The sequence below is a fragment of the Onychomys torridus genome, chromosome 9 (genome assembly GCF_903995425.1).
Source record: "Onychomys torridus chromosome 9, mOncTor1.1, whole genome shotgun sequence".
Lineage (NCBI taxonomy): Eukaryota > Metazoa > Chordata > Mammalia > Rodentia > Cricetidae > Onychomys > Onychomys torridus.
The window spans coordinates 45681705-45702729 of record NC_050451.1 but is presented as its reverse complement, the minus strand read 5'-3'; the positions used below and the strand labels follow the sequence as shown (position 1 = coordinate 45702729).

At 47.7% G+C, this 21025-nt stretch overlaps 1 pseudogene; it reads left to right on the top strand.

The window, feature by feature from the left end:
• The first annotated feature begins 9585 nt into the window (after window positions 1–9585).
• The window catches only part of LOC118590741, a 74448-nt pseudogene continuing 63008 nt past the window's right edge, over window positions 9586–21025 (top strand).

The following is a 21025-nucleotide window of genomic DNA, read 5'->3' as shown; positions in this document are numbered from 1 at the left end:
TAGAGGTTTCTGAGGCTTGTGTGTGTGACAATGCCGTGCTCTGTGTAGGAGGCAGTTGGCAGGAAAAATGGCTTCCCTTGCAATGGGGCACAAAAAGAGAAGGAAGGGAGGGCCAGAGTCCTGGGCTCTAACTTCTTCCCTAGGCTCCACCTCTCAGGGTTCTGCCTTTTGACAGTGGAGCCGCTGTCCAGGGACCAGACCTTCTGCACATGGGCCTTGAGCTACTTGTAAGTTTAGATTCTGTTGATATTGTCTGTCTACCTGTAACTTCACAAGGAACAATCATCCAATTTGGTTGTGCTACTCTGGATCCTATTAGCAATGTGTGAGTTCAGCTGGTCACCGACTTTGTCAGTATTTAATATACCTGGTCTTTTAAATTTTGATCATCTCAGCAGGTGAAAAGTTATCTTAATGTGTTTTTATTTTTAAAACAAAATTTTAAAATTAATGTGGTCTTAATTAAGCTTTCCTAGGCCAGTGGGATGGCTCAGGAGGTAAAGGTGCCTATTACCCAACCTGATGACCTGAGTTTGACCCCTGGAAATAACATGGTAGAAAGAGAGGACTAGTCTTACAACATGCCCTCTGACTTCCACACATGCACCCCTACATATGCACACACGCACAAAAAATAAAATATTGTAAAAATTATTTTAAGCCATTTATATATCTCTGTCCGTGAACTTTGTTTGAGATGGAATCTCACTATGCAGTTCACACTGGCTTTGAACTTGTAAATCCTCCTCCTGTTTTAGCCTCCAAAGTGATGGGATTCCAGGTGTGTGCCACTGTGTCCGACTTCTGGATTTTGATTTCAAATCGGCTGCTTGTCACTGTAGACTCAGTGCTCTTCACACGTGTTGGTAGAAGTCCTTCGGAAGATGATGGGCACCAAAGCGCCTTTCTAGCTTGGGGCAGCTGGAGATCTGTCTCATCCCTCCCTGAAGTCCATGTCTTATCTTCCACTGCTTCACAAGTGCCAAGATCAAAAAGTATAAGAACTGCACAGGGGGTTGGGAGTTCACTTGGGGAGGCAAAAAGGGTGGACCGGATAATACACGAACCAGGAATCCAGCTCCCCCTGCCCCTCCAACCAAACCCAGCCAAGGGGAGAAGGCTAAATTGCCACCTGACTGAGCAGCCATCCAGGAACCATCCTCAGCACACACCCAAGGCCCGCGCTGCACACCATCCTGAAGTTCTGTGGGCAACCACAGGCCTGAGTTCTGGGTATGGAACATTATTCTTTGAAAACAAAACAAAGGGGAGATGGCTCAGGTGTGCTTTCTTTCCACCACCAGGAAGGACATGAGTTAGATTTTCAGCATGGCGGGGAGGCCGAGACAGGAGGATCTCTAGGCTCTGGGCAGTCAGTCTAGCCAACCAGTGGGCTTCGGATTTAGGGGGAGACTGTCTCAAAAACTAAGGCAGAGAAGTAGTTGAGGAACTCATCTGAGGTCAGCCACTGACCTCCATCTGCACACATGTGTACATACAAGAAATGTATACACACACACACACACACACACACACACACACACAACTCTATATAACCTTGGGGATTCTCTTTCTTTTCCTTTTTTGGGTGCCAGGAGAGATAGGTCTCACACTGTCCCAGGATGGCCTGGAACTCACTGTGTAAAGCAGAGTGGCCTAGAGTGCATGACAATTATACTGCACCAGCCTCCTGAGTCCTGAGATCCTGAGATTCCAGGCATGCTGAGGCCCATGCCTGATGTCAAGGATAGTCCTCACACTTTAGATTCCAGAACTTTGCCCTGAGATTCCAACAGAAAAGCTCTTTCCAGAAAAATGTCTGTGGTGTGGTCTAAGAAAGCACAATTGAAGCACACACAATAAAAACATACCCGAAGGTTCCCCTGGAGTCTCGCTCGCCACTTCTGGGAAAGTGTCAGTCAGCTCCTGGGCCAGGCTGCTTCCCCTGAATGAAAATCCCCGCATCAACAGCTGCTTTCTGTCCTTACCTGTCCACTGGGCCTTTAGGCAGACCTGGCCTATGGTCTTTCCACACATTTTGCTACAAGTTATCCACACATGGGGTCTGGAAATTTGCTCTTTGCTGAAACGGTGAGCTTGTGTAGAAGGCTGGGGTGTGACTCAGTGGTAGAGTATTTGCCTTGAATGAGCAAGACCTGGGCTCTATCTATACCGAAAGAAGAAAAAGTAATAGAAACGGATTTGAGAAAAGTCTATTCTAGCTTAAACCCCAGCCCTGGGCACCAGCTGATTCCAGGCATCAGCTCGCTCTCTCTCAGTGAGTTTGTATTGTCTGTGTTATTTCAGTTGTGCCTTCTTAGGCAACATCACATCAACTTTTCTGCAAAGAGGATCTTCTGTTGTAAGTGCAAAGGAAACCTAAATGGTTGGGGTGAAGGGGGTATATGCCAGAGACAGGTGGCCAGCACTCGGAGCTGGTGCTTTTTCTGCTAAGGCTCTGGTATGCTTCGTCTCCACCCAAACGAGGCTCAGTCCTTAGGACAGCAGTCTTTCTGGGGCACTTGGGGTTCAGGAGGGTTCCACTCTGTCAAGCTGACTAAGGAGTTAATTAGTTATTAAGAGTGAGTCAGTTATCGTGAGAGCGAGCCCGGCACGCCCCCTCCCCTCTCTCAGAGGGGGGCTCTTCCACGGATACTCCCAGTGTGTTACACCCTCCCCAAAGTCACCCTTCCCGGACCTCCAGAACTGTCTCTCCTCTATAATTTCCTCAGCCTCCATTGTTTTGTTATCACAGTGGAAAAGGGACAAAGCCTCTTTGTCTTGTGTTTTCCCAAGGGTGAAGAGCATGATATGGGTGCTCCATCGAAGTTTCCAAATGTTTTCTCCCATCTGAACTCAGCATTCAGTCCTGGTTATGCGTGCCTGTGTCATCCACATAACCAGCCTAGACTTGCTTTGTAAATGGTCAAGAACTTGTCTGCCAGGACTAGTCACGTGCATGACTGCCTCGTGGACCTCCCCGGAGAGGAAGAGAAGAACCGGGCTGCAAGGTGGTGAAGGAAGACACTCTTACCCAACTTTGTTTGTTTGGGAGAAGCAAGGAAAGAGGGAGTTTGTGTCTGTGCCAACTTTCAATTAATGCCTATAGTCAAGCCCAAACCAAATATCCGCTGTCTGGCCTGCAGCTCCATGCTCAGCACTCACGCTCCGTTCACTTCAGCTGCTTACCCAAGACAGCCCATTTATTCTCCACAAGGCAGACAGAGCCTGTGGAGAGATCCCCAGCCGCTGGAAGAGCCAAGCTTGTGGATCCTTTGCAGCATGATTTGAGAACAAGAGCAGCTTCTCCTTGGTGCACCCAAGATGGTTAGAACTCTGCTGGTCGTGATGCAAAACACACCCTGAGAAACAGGGCTGGTGCTGTTAGCCCTCGTGCAATATGGGGAACAGACAGGACCTCGGTGGTTTTCCTGTTTCCAGTGCTGAACTAGAAGTAGACATACATAGCTATGTAGCTCAGGCTGCCCTCAAACTCACCATCGTCTCATCAGTGAGCAAGTAGTGGGATTATCACAGGCATGCACCAGGAGCAAGTAGTGGGATATCACAGGCATGCACCAGGAGCAAGTAGTGGGATATCACAGGCATGCACCAGGAGCAAGTAGTGGGATATCACAGGCATGCACCAGGAGCAAGTAGTGGGATATCACAGGCATGCACCAGGAGCAAGTAGTGGGATATCACAGGCATGCACCGGCATTCCTGGCTTCCACAGGACTCTCAATCTGACTGGAGCTCCTACCTTATTGTATCGGGGTAACTTGAGGGCCATCCATGGCCTCTCAACTTGAAGTTATACACGATAAGAGGTACAAGGAGGGAGAGGCCTGGAGGACAGGTCTTGGCTGATGTCTTGGACACTAGTTTGAGGGCTGAGTGGGATTCGGAATGGAGAGCACCAGGCAGGGTGTGATTCGGTAGGATGGGAGAACATATATAGGGAGGAATCATGATGAACCAGGATTTCTGGGGCTCCTAGGTCCCTTCTCCTCCTCCTCCTTTTCCTCCTCACAATGAGCAGAGTGTGGAGACATGTCCCATTCTTCTTCCTGTCTTGTTGCTTTCCATCTTTGAGCTCAAGGCAGTTAGAACCAGACTGGGACTGTGCTTAGCAGGTAGAGCTGAGACCTGGTGTGTGTGTGTGTGTGTGTGTGTGTGTGTGTGTGTGTGTGTGTGTGTGCTGAGGCCTGGAGTGTTAGGGTGAATGCCTCTGTGTGTGTGTGTGTGTGTATGCAAGACCTGGGGTGTTAGGGTGTGTGTGTCTGTGTGTGTGTGTATGTATATATGTATGTCTACTTGAGACCTGGTGTGTGTGTATGTGTGTGTGTGTGTATGTTGAGACCTGAGGTGTTACAGTGTGTGTGTGTGTGTGTGTGTGTGTGTGTGTGTCTATGCTGAGCCCTGGGGTGTTGTTACAGCATGTGTGTGTCTATGCTGAGACTTGGAGTGTTAGGGTACATGCCTGTGTGTGTGTGTGTGTGTGTGTGTGTGTGTGTGTGTGTGTGTATGCTGAGACCTGGAGTGTTAGGGTGAATGCCTCTGTGTGTGTGTATGAATGTCTATGCAAGACTTGGCGTGTTAGGGTATGTGTGTCTGTGTGTGTATGTATGCATATATGTCTACTCGAGACCTGGGGTGTTAGTGTGTGTGTGTATGCACACGTGTGCATGTGTGTGTATGTGTATACAGTCCTGATGCCCAGAGGGCTCAGCTCTGCAGGGGACTTTTGCTCAGCACAGATCCCAAGGTTGAGCAGGTTTCCCTGTCAGGGGAAATGGTTTTAGGGTCAGGGGGAGACTTTAGCTTCCAGTCAGACAGAACTGGAGTTACAGTGGTTCTGAGACAAAAAGATTCTAGATCCTGGGAGAGATGGGGCTTCTTCTGTGGCCTGCTTCTACGGATGGATTTAGCAACATTTGTGAGTTTTGAATCCGTTTCTTCAGCCCTAGCATAACTCAGATGACTGAGCAAGCCGAACTACAATCAAAGCAGAGGCTTCTTGAGCACCAGCATGACACCACAAGAAGATCAACACTCAACCTCCTAGGACAGATGCAGGCAGCGCCCAGGTGTGCTCAGGACACCGCGTCAACTACCTTCAGACTCTGTAAGACCCTAAGACAGAAACTGACCTCATGTTTCGACTTGGGTCCTAGCCTCACGATAGCTCATATATGCAAATGTCTCAACATCTGCATGTTCTCAAAGTCCGACCTGCCCCTGGGCATACGTAGTTTGGATAAAGAACAGCCTGGACTGTCAGCTGCACAGTGTCCTGTAAGGAACTTCTGTCTCCTAAAACACTGTAGTGGATTCATTTGCTTGGGTAACTGAAGATAAAGTCATAGGTGAAACATGTTGTTCTCCTTGGAAAAGAACAGCCATTTTTTTTTTTAGAATTTAAATTATATCTATTGGTGTGTATGCGTGTGTGTGTGTTTATGTGTGTGTATGTGTGTATGTGTGTGTTTATGTGTGTATAGGTATATGTGTGTGTATATGTTTGTATGTGTGTGAATGTGTGTGCATGTGTGTGTATGTATGTGTGTGCATATGTGTGTGTATGTGTGTGCATGAACATGTGTGTATGTGTGTATATGTATGTGTGTATATGTATGTGTGTATATGTATGTGTGTATGTGTGTGCATATGTGTGCATATGTATGTGTGTGTATGTGTGTGTGTATGTGTGTGTATGTGTGTGCGTGAACGTGTGTGTGTATATATGTGAGTATGTGTATGTGTGTGTATGTGTGTGTATATGTATGTGTGTATATGTATGTGTGTATATGTATGTGTGTATATGTATGTGTGTATATGTGTGTATGTGTGTGCATATATATGTGTGTGTATGTGTGTGTATGTGTATGTGTGTATATGTGTGTATGTGTATGTGTGTGTATGTGTGTATATGTGTGTATGTGTGTATATGTATGTGTGTATATGTATGTGTATATGTATGTGTGTATGTGTATGTGTGTGCATATGTGTGCGTATGTATGTGTGCGTATGTATGTGTGTATGTGTATGTGTGTGTATGTGTGTATATGTGTGTATATGTATGTGTGTATATGTATGTGTATATGTATGTGTGTATGTGTGTATGTGTATGTGTGTGCATGTGTGAGTATGTATGTGTGTGTGTGTGTGTGTGTATGGCGGTCAGAGGACACCTTGAAGGAGTCAGTTCTCTCTGTGGACCCTGCAAGTTTCCAGGACTGGAATCAGGTCATCTGACTTGGTGGCAGGCATCTTTACTGGCTGAACAGTCTCACAATTTTTAATATGGCGGCACCTCTCTGTAGAGGCCTGATAGTGCTGGCCAGGATCACCACACACCCTAATGACCCCTTAGGAACATGGTCAGGGACTCCATAGAGTAGGCAGACAATATTTCCCCTCGGTGGAAGTGTAGCAGGAATCTTAGAAGTTCTTATTAATGAAATCAAACCTGAGGCCAGTTATTGGGGTGAATGCTGGAAGATCAGAGAAGCAGAACAAGCCACGGCTACCTCACCTTGCTAGTTCCTCAGGTGATCCTGTTTCCTCAGGCTGGAAGCTTCTGAGTCCTCCTCCACATGAATCTCAGCTGAACTGTGTTGCTCCAAAGCTTAACTAACTACATGCTTTTTCCTCTTTAGTTCCTGGTCCTCGCGCCTTATATACCCTTCTCTTTCTGTCCCCAACTCCCTGGGGTTAAAGGTTGGGTTTCTGGGATTAAAGGCGTGGCTCACCATGCTTAGCTGTTTCTAAAGTGGCCTTGAACTCAGAGATCTGGCTAGCTCTGCCTCCCAAGTGCTGGCATTAAAGGTGTGTACCACCACCGCCCAACTTCTGCTATGGCTTACTCTTCCCATTTTCTAGCCACCATTTCTGGCTCTGTTCTAGTGGCTGTCTGTTCTCTGACCCCAGATAAGTTTATTTCGGGGAACACACAATATTTCAGGGAACACAATACCTACAACATGGAAGGGCCATATCTTTTGCACTTCACTTAATCACCAGCAAGATCAATTTCTCCCCTTGTTCCCTGTTTCCCAAAATTTGATACACGCCCCGTTCTGTGATTGTATCAGCTGTGTGAGCACCAGGCCTGATAAAGACATTGTGCCACTTGGAAGAACATCATGTGGAACAGACAGCATGATCGCCTCCAGGACATCTCCCACTGTACACACTGTGACTTCCCAATTCCTGCTGAACTGAATTTTGTGGGAAAACCTCCTCACCCCAGTTGCTACCCCAGAGAGGGATCATAAAGGCTCCTGGCTTGGATCATCACAGTAGCACTGTTACTGTGTCCAGCCTGCCTTATCCACTCTGCCTCAAGCCCATGGACAGTCCACCTTTGTTCTTCAAGGTGCCAACAGACCACTCTCTGCACACGCTGGCACAGTCTGAGCCTTTCCCCTCAGCCCTCCATTCCCACACCTGCCCTTCATCTGACTTGGATGGCTGAGATACCCCACTGGTGTGCCTGACCCCAACCTGTGAGATGTTCCCTTGCGTTTACCAGCCCAACATCCAACTCAGATACTCAACAGCACTTCTGCTCCACCCTGCATCTTCCAGGCAGAATCCGTTCTGTCCTCCCAGGTCCCTACCCCTCCTACAGTTCCTGGTGCCTTGCCAGACAGAGCTAACTTATCTACCCTTAGGCTGCAAGCCACTGGAAGTCAGGGATCTGGTCTTTGAGTCACTCACCAAGCATGTTCTGTGAAGCAGATGTGTTCACAGTGAGCTGTGTGTGTGGATGGGGCTGCCCTGAGCTGTTCGGGTTGGTACAGTTGGATTGTGGAAAGAAGCTGGGATACAGGCCATCTTATTTTTTTTAAAACTCTCTTTTTAAAAACATACATTTATTCTTGTATTTATGGTGTGTGTGTGTGTGTGTGTGTTATTTAGTCCTCTATGTAACCCCGTAAAAAGCATGCATGTTGAGGTCAGAGGACACTTGTAGGAGTCAGTTCTCTCCATCCACTATCCACTATGTGGGTCTTGGGATTGAACTCAGATCGTTTGTTGGCAAGCACCTTTAACCACTTAGCTATCTAGCCTGCCCCTAAAACTTGGTTTTTAAAAGTTGGGATAGGGGTTGGGAAGATGAATCAAGTTGATAAAATGCTGGCTGAAGAAGCATAAGGACCTGAATTTGGATCTCCAGCATCTGTGTAACAGTCAGCAGACATCTGTAACTCCAGTGTGTGTGTGTGTGTGTGTGTGTGTGTGTGTGTGTGTGTGTGTGAGAGAGAGAGAGAGAGAGAGAGAGAGAGAACAGGCAGTTAGTTAGAGCTCATTGGTCAACAAGGCTACCCAGTTAGTGAGCTCCGGATTCAGTGAGAGACTTTCTCAGAAAATAAGATAAAGGGCTGTTGAGGAAGACACCAGACTTAATCTCTGACTTCATAGGTGTATGCATATACCCAATCAAATGAATACATACAACACACACACACACACACACAGTCATGTGCACACACCCCTGTAAATGAATACATACACACACACACACAGGCATGTGCACACACTCATGTAAATGAATACATGCAAAACCACAGGCATGTGCACACACTCATGTAAATGAATACATACAACACACACAGATATGTTCATACACCCATATAAATGAATACATGCAAAACAAACATAGGCATGTGCACACACCCATGTAAATGACTAATACAACACACATGCACACACACACAAACATACACACAAAGAGGATGAAGAAGAAAAAGAAATGAATGTCCAGGCATGCTTCATCTTTACAATTCCAGCATTGGAAGCTGGAGGGGACTCCTGGGGCCTCTGGCAGCAGCCGAGCCAGGGCAGTGAGAAACTCCGTCCTCAATAACCAAGGTGAGTTAGGCATGCAGGCCTTTAATCCCAGGCGGATCTCTGTGAGTTCGAGGCCAGCCTGGTCTACAGAGTGAGGTCCAGGACAGGCTCCAAAGCTACAAAGAGAAACCCTGTCTCAAAAACAAATAACAAACAAACAAGGTGGATGATGGCTGAGGAATGACATCTGAGGTTTGCCTCATATACATAAACACACACGCATCCACATGACCATTTATCTGCATGTACACACATGGGGGGGGGAGGAAGGGAGAGAGGACTGAGGATTACCTGAGGAACAACACCTGAGGTTGTCTTCTGGCCTCTTCATACATGTCCCTGCACACACACGAACACACGCACATATACAACCCTTGGGGTTTTTTTTTTTGTTGTTGTTTCTTGATTGTTTGCTCTTTACATATGGAGTTCTGTGATGGAGGAATTCACACTGATTCACCAAATAGAACTTTCTTCGTTTGAGGGTTTGAGCTTAAAGACACTCATGCGCACACAGAAGCCCCATGTACACTGTGAGGGGTGGGAGGTGGCCCATAGTGAGACCTCTAGGTGACTCTGCTACACAGCGAAACTGTAAGACCGCTTCAGCCTCAGCCCGATGGCAGACACTTGACTGGGGTCATCTGGCGACGACAGGACTGTGAACAGCCGCACCAGTCCCAGGCTCCCTCTTCTTGGGAGCCAGCAGATTCCACAAGTGAGACGATGACCCCCCAGAAGCTAGGAGCTGAGCGACTGACAGGTACGGGGCGCGGGGGTGGGGGGCGACTCTGAGGGCTTGATGTGGTAAAGAAGGCCACTGGGGAGGCAGACTAGCTGGAGTGGGACACTAAGTGTCACCACCCCGATTCTGAGTGTGACCCATCTGATCCATTCATCCTTCCTCTGAGCAGTGAGATCCCCCTGTCTGGACTAGGAAGGAGCAAGACACCCACGGTCGTGAGATTTCTTCTCTGTCCATTGTGGGTAATGAAGGCAGAATGATTTTAGGAACCGTTACAGGCAACGGGGACTCCAGAGCCAGCAGTTTGTAGTGCCTTGGGGATCTCCTGGACAGTCAGCCTGAAAGACTGTAAATAAAGGGAAATGCAAAGCCACCAGGAAGTCCGCATGCCACATGACCAAGCAGTGGTGAAAGTAAGCTTCAGAAAGCCCCGGGACAAGCCAGGAAGTGAGCTGCACTCTTCCCAGGAGCTTTACTCCGTAGCCAGTGTCCTTTGGGGGCCTCGGCAGACGGGAAGGACATCAAACACCGCCAAGCTTGTTAAGGTTTCACAGTTGAGACAGCTGAGGGGGAAGCCGAGCCACGCACGCACGTGCCTCTTAAACAAATGAGCCCATTCTGTACCAGCTTGCTTCCTCCTGCAGAGCGGAAAGGGAACTGGTTAGTTCATAGACATTTTACAAGCTGCTCATGGCAGGTGAGGGTTCTAGTTCAGGGCATGCTGGGCTCTGATTGCAGCTCGAGGACACCCAGTGGGTGCCAGGGTGCAGTGGGTGTGTTCCATGGGTGACTGGTGGGGGAGGCAAAAGGGTTACTCCGTTACATTAGCTAGCATGTGAAATAGAACACCTGGTATGTGGCAGACCAAGGGACAGCAGAGGGGCCAGAGCAGGCGGAGAGGCACAGAGGCGTCAAAAGGCTTTGTCTTATTTGTTGACAGGCCCCCAGTACAGAGCGGCGTATAGACGCATTCAGGGGCAGTGCCCAGCTTTCACACTGCTCTTCACCCAGAACATGGAAGAGAGCGAGCTATGACAAGTGTGACCAGAGGTCATATCACAGCGATGCTTCATTCATTTAAAAAGGTGAGTATACCCAGAAAGTAGTAGACACACGAAAGGATACACACAAATGTTCATAGCAGCATAAATTATGATAATTAAAAACAAATGGCAACAACTCATCAGACAATTGCATCAACGCAATATGGTACGTCCATAGGAGAGAATACTATACAACCACAGAAAAAGCCACCTGACACTGATACATAAGGACAACCTGACAGAACCATACGAGAAAGAAGCCAGACATTATTAAAGCCAGATACATGTTCTCTGAATCCTTTTATATGAAATCATCAGAGTAATAAATATGTAGAGAGAGGAAAATAGCTTATACATTTCCAGGAGCTATGAACGTGTAAATGATGTGTAGCTCAAGTTTTCTCCAGTCCTGCCTGGCTGATGGTCAGAACAAATCTCTCTCACCCGCCAGTCCCACAGCTGCTTAGACCCAACCAAGTCAACACACAGAAACTTACATTGCTTACAAACTGTCTGGCCGCAGCAGGCTTCTTGTTATCTAGTTCTTATATCTTAAATTAACCCATTTCTATTAGTCTATAAGTTGCCACGTGACTCGTGGCTTACCGGTACCTTACATCTCACTTGTTATGGCGGCGTCTGACAGCGTCTCTCTGCCTCAGCCTTCCTGTTCCCAGAATCCTCTTCTCTCTTGTCCCGCCTATACTTCCTGCCTGGCTGCTACTGGCCAATCAGCATTTTATTTATACAGAGCGATATCCACAGCAATGATGTATGTATGTTTTTTTTGTGTTTTCAGAGTTATGAAAAAATACCTGGGTAGACAATCGTCATGCTCACAACTCCCTGAACTACTGACTGTAAAAAGGTTTTATGGTGAGTGACTGGCTATCTAACAAGTATTAAAACACAAGATGGGGGCTGGGGCGTAGCTCTGCAGTAGAGCGTTTATCTAGCACGTACAATGCGGTGAGTCCAGTTTTCAGGACCACCAAACAACCAAAACAAAGCAAAGCCAGGAATAATAGTAAACTCCCGTAACCCTAGCACTCCAGAGGTAGAGGCAGGAGGACTGCAGATTTGAAGCCAGCTTGGGCTACAAACAATAATAAAATGGTTGTGGGCCAGATGCTGAGAAGTGACTCTCTTTGTCCTTTTCTGTCACATCCAAGGCTCCAGTTGACTCTCCTAACTAGCCACAGGTGAAGAGTTCACAAGACAACTCTCTCTCAGCCCTTTCATCCTCCAACAGATGACATGGAGAAGGAAGGGGACAGGCTGGAGAAAGAGGGTCCCAACAGCAAACTCCATTCTTACCTGGCTGGCTTCCTCATCTCTGGCTGTGCCTCTTAGGTGCCCCTGATCTCTCAAGTCCTGAGACTGTTCATTGCCTAGATGGATAGGCTGATGAGAAGTAAGCAGAGAACCCAGAGTTCCCTGAATTCCATCACTGAGCTCACTGAGCTCCAGCTACACAACAGCCCAGGTCTGAGGTTTCTGCAGGTTGCTATGGCTCCAGCTAGGCAGCAGCCAGCCAAGAATGGGTCAGGGTTGTATGTGGCATGTGGCCCCAATCCTGCCTGAAGACCGGCATTAAACTTTCCATACACCTGTGGCAGAGGCATTTACCCCTGATGTTCTGGGGGGCACTGTCCAGCCATTTACAGTGTGGCCACAGCCAATGGATCTGTTATCTGCTCCCTCTGCTGGGTCAGGGGAATGACAAGTAGGACTCCAGGTCACATCAGCAAGACCAGGGCCTACAGCTCACTCCAGCACCACTCAAGTGATGCCCAGGTCAATGGTGTTGGAGTTGGCTCTGGGAATACACTCCCACAGAGAAAAAAGACAGTAGTGTCCTGGCTTGAGCAGGGCAGTGCGTCACGGCCAATGAGATCTCAGCAGGGAGGTAGCAGGAACATACAGAGGGACAGTGAGCCATCTGGGTCTCAGGCAAGCACAAAGAGAATGAAATGGACACTAGGATCCATTGTTTGTGTGTGGGGGGGAAAGCTCACCAGTTCTCTCCAGCTAATTTATTCTCTATGCAGCCCTTTTATTCCCATCAAAAATTAAATACACAGGTTTCAGAATGGGAACTTTGTACTCAACACTCTTCTTTCCTTTACTGATAGTCAATGTTCGTGATGCCCTCACAGCCAGATGGAGTCATTTTCTTCATCTACAGGTACAGTGGGTATCTTGGTCTCTTCTGTTGCCATAACCAAATGCTTGAGGCTAGGTAATGCTTGATGAATGGAGGCTGTCAGAGTGGTCCCCAGTTCCTGAGGAGACGAACAGAGCACAGCACTGGCCTCCACTCTGCTCTGATGGGAGCTCTTTCGTCGCACGGTGGTGGGGCACAGGACACCATGGTGACAGTCTCTTTGGAAAGAGAAGAACAGGTGCCAAGGACAGAATTCTGCCAGAGAGGTCAGGGGCCAGGCTTGGCCTTTTTATTTATCCTGGGCTCTGAGGAACTTTGTTTTATTAATCCCAGCTGAGGGCAGTGTCACCAGTGACCCACTGACTAGGCTCAATCTTTTAGACATCCCCCTCCACCACACTGAGGACTCAGCCTCTGACACACAAAGCTGTGGGGGACAATATGGCAGATGTGAGGAAGGGAAGAAAGCCTCCAACTCTTTCCAAAGTAAGCCTGTAAACGCAAGTAGTCTCCCAGAGGGCTCCTGCTGACTCTCTCCTAAGACACCCAAGTAGACCCAGGAACATCTCTATCTACCCCCAGCCAGGTGTTGCGGACAGCCATAATGGCCCTCAACCTTGGCCTTGGGATCAGCGCTAGTAATAGGCTTCTTTGGGAAGCTGAGGCTACTGCGATGCTTTAGCCCAGCTGTAGTCCACCATGAATTTTAACGAAATCCCCCACCTTCCACAGACCCTCCTTTTTCCTGGTGTTGAGGGGGCCCAGCATCCTCATCTGACTGTGACAGTTGATGGAGCCTTTCAAAGCAGGCACACTGTGCAGGTCACAGCAGCTCTGGAATGCTGTCCAGCCATGAGCCAGGGTGCCAGGGGCGTTGTGAGATAGCATTCAGGTGCTGTTTATGCTGGTGCGAGCAATCCAATACATCATGTCGAGTTCAAAGAGTAACCTGGAGTCATACTTTGGGACTAAATATATTTATAAAAATCAGAGAATGAGTGATGAGGCTGGTCTCAGTCCTTTGAGGGTGTCTGTTAAAATGAAAAACACTGTTTGAGGAGCGGGAGGGAGGAACGAACAGACAGCCCATCCTGTGAGCTGTTGTGATGGGTACGCGTTATCCAGCACATCAACACCAACAGCTGTAGACAGTGGACACTCCCAGACAGTCAGGCCCCCATCTCAGTTCACCCACCCTGATAAAGGTACCCCGATAACATAAAAGATGTTTAGAAAGGAAAAGAGAGGAAGGCAGAGGTCTACATGCCCAGCTCAGTTTTTCTGTAGACCTAAAAAGGCTCCTTTTAAGAAAGTCTGTTAAGAACAGCCCTTGGATATGTCCGTGTTCCAGCCTCTTCCTTTCTGGTCTAAGGAAATGCTGGTGTTGAGAGATGCAAGCATTTGGAATTGGGAGGCGATACAGAGAGAAAGGGCCAGTGGACCCAGTTCTAAGCCAATTCTGTGAAGGAGACAAGAAAATCTGAGATTGTATTCACCCCATTTAGTGGCACTTGGTCTTTTGGGAGGGCATAAACTAGGGCTCCCAACAACAACAGAAATAATCCTTGGCAAGAGGCACCAAGGCAAGTTTTTAAGGACTAGCTTCACAGAGTGGAGATTTCTAGTGGATGGTAGGGCTGAGAAGACAGATGATGTCTACTGTACCGGTGAATGAGACACCAGAGGTTTTGGAATTTTTGTTCTGGTAATGATGGACCCTTGGCCAGACCCCAGGAAGAAGAACTGTATGTCTCAAACACTGGCTCAGCTGGTTCCCTCGAGGCTCGCCTCAGCGTAGCTGGCCGGCTGCCGGTGTTTGATGTGGGATGAAAATGCACACATCTCAGGTCCTGCTTGAACATTCCCAGGCTGGAGTAAGAGGCCAGAAGGCTGCGCTTTAAGCAACAGAACAAATCACTGTTCTGCATGCTGAGTTTGAGGATCGCTGGAGCGTTGTTTCCAGCTGCTCAATGCAGAAGAGAATTTGCGAGAGAGGCCTGGGCCTTGGCTGCTCCGTTGCAATTAGAAGTAGTTGGGGAATGCAAGATTGTTTCATGATCTGAACCCGCTGTCATTTCAGGTGAAGGTGGAAAAGGTGCCGGGTGCCTTCTGCATGACCCTGGGAAAACACACAGAATGACGAGCATTAACATCTGGCCAGATTCATTAGAGGAACTGAGGGAGAAACACTCAGGGCTGGGCCAGATTCCACGCCATCACGTGCAAAAGAGATTTTGTCTGTCTGCATACCTCCCTCAGGAGTGTGCTTCACCTGCAAACCCAGCCATCACTAATGCTTCAAACCAAGCTAGAGGGAGGGGTGCTGGACTGCACACACACGCTGAGGTCTGTGAAGTTTCACAAATCAATCACTCTGACGGTTTTTCATAAAAGGATAGCATGATCACTGAAATGAACTCAAAAAGGAATTCATAGGGGCTTATAAGGGGGCATAGCCGCAACCCATGAACAGCCCAGTGCAGATGTATGTTGGCTAGTTTTTTGTCAGCTTGACACAGGCTACAGTCATCAGAGAGGAGGCATGTAGCCATATGTTTTCTCAGGTCCCGCTCGGCCCTACAGTCCCTCAGCCACTTATAAAATAATCATTCAGAGGCTTAGTATTAATTACCAATTGCATGGCCTATGGCAGGCCTCTTGCTAGCTAGCTCTTATCACTTAAATTAGCCCATTTCTATTAATCTATAAGTTGCCACATGGCCGTTGTGTTACCAGTCTGCCGCCATCTTGTTCCTTTGGTGGCAGCTGGCATCTCTCCCACTCTGCCTTTCTCTTTGCTGGTCTCTCCTTGGATTTTCTGCTTGCCTCCAAGGTGCCTTGTCATAGGCCAATAGAGCTTTATTTATCAATCATTCAGAGCAACACATATTCACAGCATACAGAAAGACATCCCACAGCAGAGGGGAGCCTCAGTTGAGAAAATGCCTTCCATAAGTTCTAGCTATAGGTAAGCACATGGGGCATTTTCTTAGTGATTGGTGGGGGAGGAATTGGCCCATTGTGGGTGGGGACACCTCTGGGCTGGTGGCCCTAGGTTCTATAAGAAAGCAGGCTGAGCAAGCCATGGGGAGCAAGCCAGTGAGCAGCACTCCTCCATGACCTCTGCATCAGCTGCTGCCTGCTACTCTGTTCCTACATTGTTCCTACACTGCTTGAGTTTCTGTCCTGAATTTCTCAGTGAAGAACAATGATGTGGAAGGATGAGCAGAAGAAACCCTTCCCCCCACTCCCCCCCAGTTGCTTTGCTCACGGCTCTTCATCACAGCAATGGTAACCCTGACTAAGACAAAGGTGTGTGGTTTGTTTACTTAACAAATGTTTAATGGGCACCAACTTTGTTCTAGACAGGTATTCCCAAGGACACCACCAGGCTGTCTGCTGGGATGAAGTTTAAGGAGATAGAAAAATCAACAAAATTAATAGCTACCTTAGCATATGGTAAGTGCTCTGAAGAAAATTGATCAGGACTCAGGTAGAAATACATGTTGAGGCATTAGTAACAGCTGGTCCCTTTGGGAAGATGATCTCTGAGGTAACACAAAGAGCTAGCTCTCAGAAGATCTAGGCTAGAGATGCTGGTGAGTGCAAAGGCCCTAGGACATATCTAGGAGCAGAAAGAAGGACAAGGAAATCACTCTGAGGAAGAGAAAACCGTGGAAGGAGCTGGGAGAAGCAAGGGCTCAGGGTTGTGTTTCAAGCATAAAGCAAGTCCAACTCTTTAAATAACACAAAATATCCAGATTTAAAATTTTTGTAGGAACATTCTGCTAATTATTCACTGGAGGAGATTCACAAGGGTGCTTTTATTACTGTCACCATAAGCTATGAAATACAGTGTATATTACATCGAGAATTTAGGATATTGTATAACTACCCCCTCCATCTGCCTAGGGCACAGCCTGTAAGAGAGACTCTGGGTAGACTCACAGAGGGACAAGTTAAAGAAATCCTGAGGATGTGGACTTGGAGGTCAGTGATGGAGATGGACAGATCGGGCAGGCGAGAGAACATGGCAGGATTTGCTAGGAGCAGCAGATCCTGGACAAATAGTGAAAAGCGAGAGCAGCCAGGAACCGAGACTGGCTGAGCGGTGGAGTGTCTGTGGAGCTGAGGAAGACTGAGGTAGAAAGAGTCAGAGAACTGTTGGCACAAGTTCCCACTACGTTTTGACCATATTAAGGCTGAGATGTCTCAGGTGAGGATACTGTTGTAGGGGGTCCACTAGAGAAGATTGCTTGGACATGGGTTTAAGCCAATAGAAAATCTTGATTAGTTGCCAGCAACTATGTTGGGTGTTTGGGAACCCACTGTAGCACCGAGCCTTCCTCAGGGTAAGCTTTGAAGCACACAGCCCATATCCTGGGTTGACATACTTCAGTTAACAAGGACATTTAGCCAGAAGCAGAATTACAGAAGCTGAAAAGCAAGGTTAGTACATTTAGAGACTTTCCCAGAACTATGGATTTTGATGGATTAGGTCTTTGTTCTCATTTTGGCTGGTGGTGCTGTCTGTGTGTTGAGTTTTATTGCTGGAATGGTACTTCCATCATGGCGTCAGTTGTGCTAAGGTCTGGGGCCTGTTACAGATGCTGATGTTTGGAACATAGGGCTGAGATTGGAGCTGGAGATGTCCGTATGAAAACAACTGGAAGGCAGATGACCCATGGAGCGGCTTTGAGCCTTTGCCTTTTAGCTGGCAGATTTTGTCCACTTTTATTTATTGCCACTGCGAATGTATGTATGTATGTATGTATGTATGTATGTATGTATGTATTTATTTATTTTATAACTTCCTATTTGAGCTTTAACCATAAATCTACTCCATTCTCTACATCTGTTCATGTAAATGTAATTATACATTATTTATCCCTTCACAACTGGCTTCTTTCACTTATGGTAGTTATTTCCAAGACTTGCAGCCAGTATCAGTACTGTGTTCCTTTTGATGGCTAAGTAATATCCCTATATCATATTTTATGATACAGGAGTCTGTATAAAAGGGCCTGCCATATCTTATCTGGTCACTCTTCCAGTGACAGACATTTGATGGCACTGGTCTTAAGAATCTCTTCAGTAGATTCTTGCCTGGCTGCTGTAGGAGAAAGCTCAGTCCGACAGACAGGCTAACACCTGTTCTGGAGCATGTGCTGTCAGGAGCCCGCTGTCCATTTAATCCACCCACAGCAGGGCATATTGGGACAGGAATGAATTAAAACTGCATGCTGATCTGTGTGTGAACCTGGCTCCCCTCAGCCCTGCCCCTGGCCAATCTGACATTAAAATCCACCCCAGGAAAGTGACAGACACACCCTATAAGCTCCGTTCCAGCTTCTGTTGGATGCATTTTATGAAAGAGAGCGGGGGGGGGGGGGGGAGAGGAAGAAAGGAAGCAAGTAAGAAAGGACGGACTTGGTGGTGTCCGTTGTGCGGTTCTTTCTGAATTTTATAAATTGACCTTTGTTACATGATCAGATAGTAACCTGAAAATATTGATATTGGTCCCATGTTAGTGCTACATCTTGGAGCCATCCTAAAGCCAGGTGCAGGAGGCAAGCCCTGCCAAGTCAGAGTTGAAAGCAATTCCTCAGAACCCCACCTGCTGAACCCTGAATAAAACCTGAAGTTCTTTGCTTTCTTGGGTCCCCTAGGAGCCTCCTGCTGTGTGGGAGTTTGTCTAGCTGTGAAGATCAGTGGGAAACAGATGGCCCTGGGCCGGCAGACAAGAAGGGCAGCACCAAGCCTGTTCCCTGGAAGGAAGGAAACAGATGTGGTTGTGTTCTCCTCAGGGTGGACTCTTGAGTACAGACCGTGTCAACATCAAAGCGGGGAACATCCACCGTTAATGTTTGGACGGACCTGCCTACCATGGATTAGTGGCCCTGCCGCACACCTGTGGAGAGGGCCACCTCTGTGCTGTCTTGTTTTCTGAAGCTCCAGGGAGTGGCTCAGTAGAGAAGCAGGGTAGGGCAGGCACAGCCTGTAGTATTTTGAAACATCTGCTCCAGAGAGTCTCGGAAGGCTTGCTGCCGAGGACAGCGCTGTCCTGCCAAGGGTGCTGGTGGCCCAGGGACCTGAGTCACAAGGGGGAAGACTAAGAAGACAATGCTGGGCAATACCGTGCTCAGTCAGCAGGGCAACTGGCCCCGGGCACTAGTTGGGCAAAGACCCACAAGCCAAGTACTCTCAAAATGTAGTCTTGGGGAAAATGTGTGGGCAAGACCAGCCTCAGGCAGGAAGCTCCATACAGAGGGAAGGGCTCGTGTTTCCAAGGAACAAGAAATGGCCATGAAGGCAACATTATCGGTCCTGAAGGGGAGTGAGGAGAGGTGGAGGGACAGGTAGAAATAGCCCATGTTTGCGGAGTGTGATGACTTAGCATAGTATGTGTGTCTGCAGATAGGTGAACACGCAAGTGTGCATATGTGTGTACCAGAGTGGGTGAGTACATAAACTGTAGGTTCTATACAAGTGTGCATATATGCCAGTATGGGTATATGTGAGTACTATGTGTGTGAAAGTGGGTGAGTGTGCAAATATGGGTAAATAAGTGAGCATGTGCACATATGAACACCTCCATCATCTCTCCTCTGTGACCATCCCACAGCTTGGTTGGGGATGTTGACATACAGCATTTGCAGATATGGCTTTAGTTCTCAGTGACACCTCACTCTCCATCGGCCCTAGCCTCAGCCCAGCATTGAAGTCTTCTGGGGATAGAGCGATGGTCCATCCCTTGCTCTGAGTGCTGCGGGTGTGGAGTGGTCAGGGAAACGGAATATAGAGCTTGATACCTCATCCGGGCATTTGCTGAGGGCAGTGCAACAGAGCTGAGTGGGAAGAGAAAGGAGGTTTGGTTAGCTAGGGTTCCTAAGAGAAAGTAACTTTCAATGGGACGACAGTCATGAGGAGGGACAAGGGATAAACTAGGCCTTACATGGGAGCTGAGCCACAGAAATGCTTGTCAGTGGCAGTTGGAGTTACATCAAGCTTGACTCCTTACAGAGTAGGTCAGTGGTGCTGGTTGGGGTTATTACTGTACCATGCTTTTTATTATTATTTTAGCCCATATTTCTACTTATAAAAAAATCATAAACCATGCATAGTGGCACATGTCTATAATCTCAGCACCCTTGGGACAAGAAGACCAGGGGGTCAATACATCCTTGGCCACAAAGCAAGTTCCAGGCCAACCTAAGCTGCATGAGACACGGCCTCAGAAAAGAAAAAGGAAAGAAAGAATTACTGTGAACAGAGGCAGCCTGAGATGTCTCCTGTTTACCCCTTGACTACATGGGGAGCCTCCTGAAGCGGCTGGTTAGACTGTCTTGGTTTGGGTGTGTTCTAGAATGTTCATGCAGAGACAAACTCAGCTTTTCATTATGGGTTGCAACTAAAGGGTGTATGATGAGTCTCAGTCACATACAGCAGCCAGCTCCAGGCTATCACAGGGGCCAACTAAATCAAATCAGGCCTAACAGCCAGCTGTCTTCAAGTCAACTGTCTCTGTAGGCCACTTGTGTTATGACCTCAGACTAGAGTTCCAAGGACCTGTTCTGCTTCAAGGCTGCCAGACTTGACAGCCTTCTTGGCTCAATTAAACTCATCTAGGTGAAGAACGTGGAGACAGAGAAGAGGCGGGGCTTGGTAGGAGAATGTGAACACGCTGAGTGAGCCACAGCTCCTTTTATGGGGAAAGAAAGCATCAATGAGTTAAGTGACCTAAATGACACGCCTGGACCATCAAACAACCCAAGGCGGGTAATTCTTCCTGTGCTGACTCAAAGCCTCTCTCCAAGGTGAAGAAATAATACTGTGCTAATCAGCTGCCTCCTTTTGCTTGCCAGGATTGCCAGGTGAACTTCCGGGCATTTCCTCCATCTTAAACATTGCTCATGCCCCAGTGAATAGGTCTCTGATTCTTTATTTCATGGGTAACAGGACTACAGGTAAAAAGCTTTCTGACATTAAACCCAGAAATTACTTTGAGCTACTGAGTTAATTCTAAAATTCAGTTTCTGCCCATCCAAATACCTTTTCTGGTTATAGATGTGTAAAATGGAAAGGTTTTAAGAAGACTCAGGTGAAGTCTGGTATCCAGGGGCCAGTACCCAGAGACAACATCGTTTGCCATTTGCCTTAGACTATCTTTCCAGAGCCTGACTGCAGCCTGGAAGTTTCCTTTGCCAACTA